The sequence below is a fragment of the Carex rostrata genome, chromosome 12 (assembly GCF_964058835.1).
Source record: "Carex rostrata chromosome 12, lpCarRost1.2, whole genome shotgun sequence".
NCBI lineage: Eukaryota > Viridiplantae > Streptophyta > Magnoliopsida > Poales > Cyperaceae > Carex > Carex rostrata.
The window spans coordinates 13,275,211-13,283,826 of record NC_135929.1 but is presented as its reverse complement, the minus strand read 5'-3'; the positions used below and the strand labels follow the sequence as shown (position 1 = coordinate 13,283,826).

At 32.2% G+C, this 8,616-nt stretch overlaps 1 pseudogene across 1 annotated transcript; it reads left to right on the top strand.

The window, feature by feature from the left end:
* The first annotated feature begins 2,457 nt into the window (after positions 1 to 2,457).
* On the top strand, positions 2,458 to 4,145 carry LOC144562593 (UDP-glycosyltransferase 73E1 pseudogene; annotated as a pseudogene). The gene has a single exon (XR_013514167.1). The product of XR_013514167.1 is annotated as a UDP-glycosyltransferase 73E1 pseudogene (transcript).
* The last annotated feature ends 4,471 nt before the right edge of the window (positions 4,146 to 8,616 follow it).

Genomic DNA, 8,616 nt, shown 5'->3' with positions numbered 1-8,616 from the left:
TGGAATTGATCTAATTTTAAATGGCTAGCAAACTGGAGGCTAGCAAAAAAAAATGTAAAAAAAGTAGTTCAATTATACACGGACATTTAGCTAAATATCCGTGTATAAAGGTTTTTCAGCATTGAAAAAATATTAATAAATAAAATTAATAAGAGAGCTAAACGGACATTTACTAAATATCCGTGTAGAAAGGTTTTTCAACATTAAAAAAATAAGAGAGCTACACAGAAATGTAGCTAAATGTCAGTGTACATAGGTTTTTCAACATTAAAAAAATATTAAACAAATAAGAGACCTACACAGATATTTAATTAATTATCCGTGTAGAAATATTTTTCAACATTAAAAAAATATTTGAAAAATAAGAGCGCTACACGAATATTTAACTAACTATCCGTGTAGAAATGTTTTTCAACATTAAAAAAATATTAAAAAAATAAGAGCGCTACACGAGAATGTAGCTAAATGTCCGTGTAGAAAGGTGTTTCAACATTAAAAAAATATTAAATAAATGAGAGAGCTACACGGATATTTAATTAAATATCCGTATAGAAAGGTTTTTCAACATTTAAAAAATATTAAATAAATAAGAGAGCTACACGGAAATGTAGCTAAATGTCCGTGTAGAAAACTTTTTAAACATTAAAAAAATATTAAAAAAAATTAATACATAAAAAAATAAGAGAGCTACACGGACATTTAGCTAATTATCCGTGTAGAAAAAGTAATCGTACACGGCTTTTTATGTAATAATACGTGTAGCTCGGTTATTGAGAGCGCCACTGTCAAGGATTTGTAAACGGCTGTTTATGTAATAATCCGTGTAGCTATCAGTAATTGTGCACGGGTAAATATCCGTGTGTATATATACAAGGATTTCTACACCTTGGCATCCCACGCGGCAGGAAATCCATGTAGCTCGCTTGTTTATGTCCGTGTATAATCACAGTAGTGCCTTATTGACAAAACTTGTGATTAAACAATCACAATCTGATGTTCCAGTCTTATAGCTCAAGAGAAAATTAAGATTGCAATATGAGGGAGAGGAAGACTCGATCTACACTAATCAGAGGGAAGAAAATAGAGTAAGTGTCTAGAGGCGTCTCACGGGTGATATTTACACAAGCTATTAATTTTTAACATGGGTTTTTGGTTGAGTGTCGCGAATGAGGCGTTCACGGAATCAAGACACAATGTTTGAAAACTGAGAAAAACTAACGGTACCTGGTTTACCTTATTTTCTGTGCAAGAAATCTCTTACCATTACACACTGTTAATTTGTAAAAATTTTGCATCCGCGTATGGTTAATGTTTTTGTAGTAGTAAAAAAATTTTGTTGGATGACACTAAATTTTTTTTTTTTGTCGGAAACTAGTTATTCAAGTTTGATTTGTCTCTCAGTAGTCATTGAATATTTTATTTATTATGATCAAGTCACTACGTTAAAAATACTATGAGAATGCCACGTGGAGATCCAGCTCACCATTTTAGTAACTTTTTTGGGGACGTCTTATTGGCCATGAATAGTTTGTGTCAGAACTTATGAGTTGGACATGTACGTGACATATCATTAGAATTATAGAAGAAAATATTGACAGAGTGAATTAATAACAACAAATAAAACATCGGTGATTGCTGAACGACAAATCAAACTTTAGTTATCAATCAATAACAAAATTCAAGATTTAATAACCTCCGATGAAATTTATTTACCCGTCCAAATAAAGCATCCCTCCAGTTCCGTAGTAACAGGGGCGGAACTAGAAAATGTAAATAGAGGGGCTAATCTATAAAATGTAATATATGAAAAAAATTTAAAAAAAAATGTGACTAGTGGGAATTGAACTCATGACCTCACACATAACAACTAGAACTCAAACCACTAAACTACTAACAAACATTTGTTATTTCATGAGGGGTGCTAGAGTATATAAAAATTCAAAAAACTCAAAAGTTTAATTAAAATTTAATATACATAATTAAAAAATTTAAAATCATAGAGTGGCTTAGCACCCCCTGATCTATACATAAATCCGCCCCTGCGTAGTAAATTTTCAAGATATTTCTATTTCGCTTCTTCTTGTCTAACAGGGAAATTTTTTTGATGATGCAATCAATATATATTTGATGAATTTACCATTTTTGTTACATCCTTTTCATCAACGTCAAATTTTAGACATGTATTATGAAATTAAATGAACATACTATTTTATAAATATATATATATTGAACTTGTACTAATTCATACTTGGGTGTAAAAATACATTTAATCATATGAAGTGCAAATGCTGGCTCTTTGGTCATACAGGTGATTGTTTTCCCCTGAAGTTTCCATTTCAGCTTGAAATGGAGAAAGAGGTGGATGACATGGATCAATACTCAAATATTTCACTGGAGTGCGGGCACGTGGTACCCATGCACCTAACCTCAGACTTTCCTCCTACCTTATCGTACAAATTATATATCCTTTCTCATTCAGGAGCTCCTATCTTAAAAATACCTTCACACAAAAAGAGCTTAGAGCTAGATCCACTAAAACATATCGAAAACATGACTTGCTTCAGAGGAGAATCAAAAGAACCTCATTTCGTCTTAGTCCCACTACTTGCTCAAGGCCATATTATCCCCATGGTTGACCTCGGGCTCATCCTAGCTGAGCGTGGGGTGCGCATAAGCCTTATAATCACACCAGAAAATGCCAATCGTATCCAACCCATAATCAAGCAAGCAAAAGAGGCAAATCTCACCATACAATTCGTTGAACTCAGTTTTCCCGCTGTAAAGTTTGGGTTGCCGCCTGGGTCGGAAAGTCTCGATTGTATTACAGACCATAGCCTCATCAGGGGTTTCTTTGATGCCATTTTCTCACTCCATGAGCCCTTGGAAGATTTTCTTGGAAGCCTTGAGCGACCACCATATTGCATGATCACCGACAAGTGCAATGGATGGACGGGTCCTGTCGCACGAAAGTTCGGCATACCAAGGGTAATATTTCATGGACCAAGCTGCTTTTATATATCTACCGAACATAATCTTGTACATCACAAGGTGTATGATAGCATAACCGATGAAAATGAATATGTCACCGTGCCGGCTTTTCCTATTAAGTTAGAAGTCAACAAATTTCAGTCACCAGGCTTCCTTAGTAACCCATTCCTTGAGGATTTGAAGAAGAAATGTCTCGAGGAAGAGTCGACAGCAGATGGGGTGGTAATAAATACCTTCCTCGAGTTGGAGCAGCTGTTTGTTGAAAATTATGAGAATGTGATAGGGAAAAAGGTTTGGGCAATCGGGCCAATTTGCCTTTATGACAAGGATTCTGAAATGAAAGTAGGTCGGGGAAATAAAGAGGCAATTGATCAAAGGGATCGAGTGCTAACCTGGCTCAATGACAGGGATGCTGCGTCGGTTTTGTACATTAGCTCTGGTAGTATGGCAAATACAAGAACTCAGCAACTTATGGAATTTGGGAGTGCCTTAGAGGCATCAAACAAACCATTCATATGGGTGATTAAGAAGATAGAAATGAATCCCGAGGTTGAAAAATGGTTATCTGAAGGGTTTAAAGAGAGAACAAAGGATAGAGGTCTTATTATTGTCGGATGGGCTCCTCAGATGGTTATTTTGTCACACATGGCAATTGGAGGGTTTATAACTCATTGTGGATGGAACTCGATTCTAGAGGCAATTTCTATGGGAGTACCGATGATCACTTGGCCACGATTTGCAGATCAATTTGTCAATGAGAAATTGGTTGTGGATGTTCTCAAAATCGGAGTTAGTCTCGGTGTAGAAGTGCCGGACTATGCTATTTTTGATGTTGTCACAGTGAAGAGCGATGATATCACGAAGGCGGTGTCCGATCTAATGGATGGAGGAATTGAAGCAGATGAAAGAAGACAGAGGATTAGAGATTTTTCTGAGAAAGCAAAGAAAGCAATGGAAGGAGGTTCATCATACATAAATTTGACTGATTTTATTCACCATTTTACTGATACCAAATGAAAAATGGGCATTAGTCAGTTTGAAATGTATGTCCCTATTATCACTCTAGTTAATTTGTTTTCAGTATAAGATTTGCTCTATGTATTGGCAAAATAATGTATGTCGTTAAGTAATTGATTTATTTATCCATCGTTTGAACACTTCAGGGTATTCTTTTTGGGAATGTGTTGTTTTTAGAGTATGATTCTGTCATTGAAAAAGAAAAACTTTTATCTTTTTATATTAGTTTTGTCTTTCTTATCTCCACACAATAAATGCAAACTTATTTAATAAATATAGTAATAAAGATATTCACTGAACAAAGTGTTGCAACAAAATAAATGATGTATCAAATAAAAAGTCCATAGGTTGGTTTCTTCGCTGTACTCGGATGCATCCTCGATTGAATATGCATATATACTATCTTCACTGTTAAATTGCACATTTTTAAGACTTGAAAAAATAAAATTGATATATTTATATCAGATTTGTCTTTAAATTCTCTCCTTCTTATCTCCACACAATAAATGCAAATTTATCCAATAAAGAAAGTTACTAAAGAAAATATTGCAAAGAAAAAAATGGATATATTTATATCAAATTCGTTTATAAATTCTCTCTCTTCTTTGATTTCCGTTGACAACGGATATATGTTACCTTCACTTTTTATGCATCTTTATTGTGAGTACTTAGTGAGTTATAAGATCCTGCTCCTACAAGGACAAGAAAAAGGTCGAGGCAACTTGGATATCTAAGTATCTAGTATTGAATTTATGATTTTTTATTTTTCTATCATGAAAGAAAAGTATTATACATGTAATATCAAAAAGTTTCTTATTAAAATATTGTATACAACTATATTATTTATATGTAATAATTATCATCTATATATATTTTATTTTGGATAAAATTTCAATATAACTTCTAATAGAGCTTGAATAATCTATTGTTAAATTCTCCTCGATTGTATATATTTTTCCTGGCTGTGGCTAATTTGCTGCCGGCAGCATTTCTGCCGGCGGTGCTGCCACTGTTTTTTCTATTTTTTGATGTTTAAACGATAAATCTAAACCGTTAGATGTTTAATCTATATTATAATCTACTTGGAGACCAAATTTTACATTTTTTTGAATTTTTTTACTATATATTAAGCTGGTTTGAAAACCGCTGATTTCAATGCTGCAGAAATTTACTGAAATCAGCGGTTTTCAAACCAGCTTAATATATAGTAAAAAAATTCCAAAAAATGTAAAATTTGGTCTCCAAGTAGATTATAATATAGATTAAACATCTAACGGTTTGGATTTATTGTTTGGACATCACACGGCTAAATATAGCCCCGGCAGCACCTCTGCCGAAATGCTACCAGCAGCAATTTAGACACCCATTTTTGCTTTTTTAGTGTAATAAAGTTCATTTGAAGTACATTTTTTGGGTGCATTAAGTGCTTTCTTTTCAAGTACTTTTTTTTTTTTTTGACTAATTTCTATCCAAAATTTTTATTTTATACAATAATTCCAAAAGAAATAAATCCCAAAATCATTATTTATAGGGAACTCCAGATCTAGCTGGGTCGCCCAATTCCATGCAGCTCCAAAGATTAAGGGCCGCCCAATGCCCCTGCGGCCCCAGTCTGGGAGCCGTCCATTGGCTCAGCCGCTCCAATTTTGTTTTTGTTTTTTTAAAACAAATTGATTTATTTTTGTAGTTGGATATTTTTGTTGATTTTGTTGTATTTAGTTAAAAAGTTAAATTTTAGTTTATTTATTTGTTTTATTTTCAGCAAAATATAGAAAAATTAAGTATTTTTTTCATCAAATAATAACCTAGCAATAAATATAAAGATGCCATCAATAGAAATATATAATGCATATGTTCCCACGAGTACAATAAAAATATGTATAATAAATTTAAAAATAAATAATATTCTTACCAATACAATTAAAACAACTAATATAATTAAAACATCCAATATATTAAAAGCATAAATTTATCTCTGAGATAAACATGCAATCCATTGATTGTTTTTCAACCTGCTAATTTACAAAAAAATAAAATAAAATGATTGTTTCAACCTGCTAAAAAAAAAACTATCTCGTGCATCTCGAGCAGCTATGTTTTGTCTTTCTTGTGTATCTTAGTTAGCTTGTTGTCCTCTTCTCCTCCTATTTAGTAAGTCCAACCACATCGGAATCCTTTTGTGTTATCTTCTACAAAAGTAACTAGCCTATATTCTAGAACAAGGACATGACCCTCATGTTCAAGCCATTCCAACTGATTGTCATACACATGTCATTCAACCTTCCATGTGTGGATCAGTGTCTGAATGTGGTAGTTGTCACTTGCAAAACTGCCAGGGTCAATGCCTCTGAGACGACACATCGACAAAATTTGAGAACATAGTATTATGTCTAATTGAGGCTTCTGGTATGTGCATTACACCGTGTTATTCACCCTAGTGACCTCTGTGTATTTGAAATTGGCATTGGTAAACCGGTAAGAAGTGTTAGGCAGGAAAGCATGAACTCTCACTTGTGTGGAGGTAACTTCGAACTCGTTGAACTGAATATTAAGGTTATACTGACCCTGATCCAATCCCAAATTCTAAAAAATAACCATCTTAAATCCCTCATAATCAGTACCCGGCAATACCGGAATCATAGTAACATGCCCGAGACTATAATTAACCCCATTATGGCCTATTAAAACCACACCACTAGTGTAAATGGATACCATAAGACTCATTTTGAACCCAATACGCACAAACCTAAAATTATAAATTAACTAAATTAATTATTAACCTACTAAAAAATAATAATAAAATTGAAAAGGAAGAAAAAAAAATACAAATCAGAAGAGGAGAGCTTTTGTCCAGGAGAGAGAATGGTGAAGGTGAGAAATGAAATTTTGTCTCTGAAAGTGTATATATAGAAAACAGGTGCCTCCCCGACAATTGTTGGGCCTCAGACTGGAGCCGCAGGGGCATTTAGCGGTCCAGGTAGATGTGAAATTCTCCAAAAAAAATGATTTTTCGGTTTATTTATTTTTTGGATATAAAAAATAAAAATATTGTTTCAACTCTCAGTACCAAAAATTGCGCTCTGAAAATTGCATCTGTGATTGCTCTCTCTATCGCTCTTGCTATTTACTTTACTTTTTTGCAACTTCATTTTAATTTTACAACACGTTATCAGCACGACTTGCTCAAAAGAAGTTGCAAAGTAATTATGTATGTAATTTGTGTGATTAATTATTAGATCTTTCATTAATTTAAAAATCATTTAAGTTTTTTATTATATTTGTTTTAGTTTATAAGAATCATTCCTTGAAGTGAATGATGGAATAATAACCTGAAGTTATATCAAAACTAATTGTTTATCAAGAACCTGAAGTTCATATTACCTGAATATAATAATAAGAGTAATAACTTGAATTTATTATCAAAACTAAAAGTTTTCCAAGAACCCAAAGTTCGTATTACCCGAATAAAATAATAACTTGAAGTTATTGTTAGAAATGTTTTTATGCGCATCTGATTCGGTCTAAGTTTCGGCCAGGAACTGTTCATTCCATCCTTGGCAGAATATACTATTTTTCTACACAGCTGTTTCGGCCTCAATTTCAGCCAGGAACTAACTATTTCAGCCTTGGCCGAATACAATGTTTTTCTGCATTTTCTGTTTCTGCCAGGAACTATCTTTTTTGGCCAACAACTGTTTATGTTTAGAACCTGAAGTTCTATTAGAAATTTTAGTATATAATTAATATAATAACAAGCAGTTATTATCGACCACTGGATGAATAATAACCTGAAGTTATTCTCAATTAAATAACCTAAAGTTTAGAAATTTTCATATAAAATCAATATAATAACCAGAAGTTATTATAGGTCATTGGATAAATATATAACCTGAAGTTATTTTCAATTAAATAACCTAAAGTTTTATTAGAAATTTTCATATAAAATCAATATAATAACCAGAAGTTATTATAGGTCATTGGATAAAAATATAACCCAAAGATATGTCAAATTAAATTTTACAATTGCGCAGCCAAGCAATTTAATAATCAGACGTTATTAAATAAAATATTTTATTATAACCTGAAGTTATTAATACATTTAAATTTATTTATTTATTCATGCAATTTACATATTTTTTATTTATATTCATTTATCTTCCTTTTCATAATCTAAAGTTATGATTTTATAACATGAAGTTATGGCATTGATAACCTGAAGTTAATTTGTATATATTTCATAATACATATGGAAAATCATACAAAGTTTGAATTTATCTTTTTTTTTTTCATTTATCATAACTCAAAATTATAGTAGTAACCACCTAACATTGTAAATACGTATTAATGAAAAATGAGAAAGAAAAGCATCCTGAAGATGTTTGTTTCAGATGTGGAATGACAGATCATTGGTCGCGTACCTGTCGTATGCAAATGCATTTTGTAGAGATTTATCAAGCCTCAATTAAGAAAAAGGGAAAAAATGTGGAAACTAATTTTATTGAAAATGTCTCCAAAATGAATGCCATATGGATACACATCTTGATGTATCAGATTTCTTCCATAATGTCAATGAAGAAATATATGTTCTTACTTAGGAAGAAAAGGTAGTAT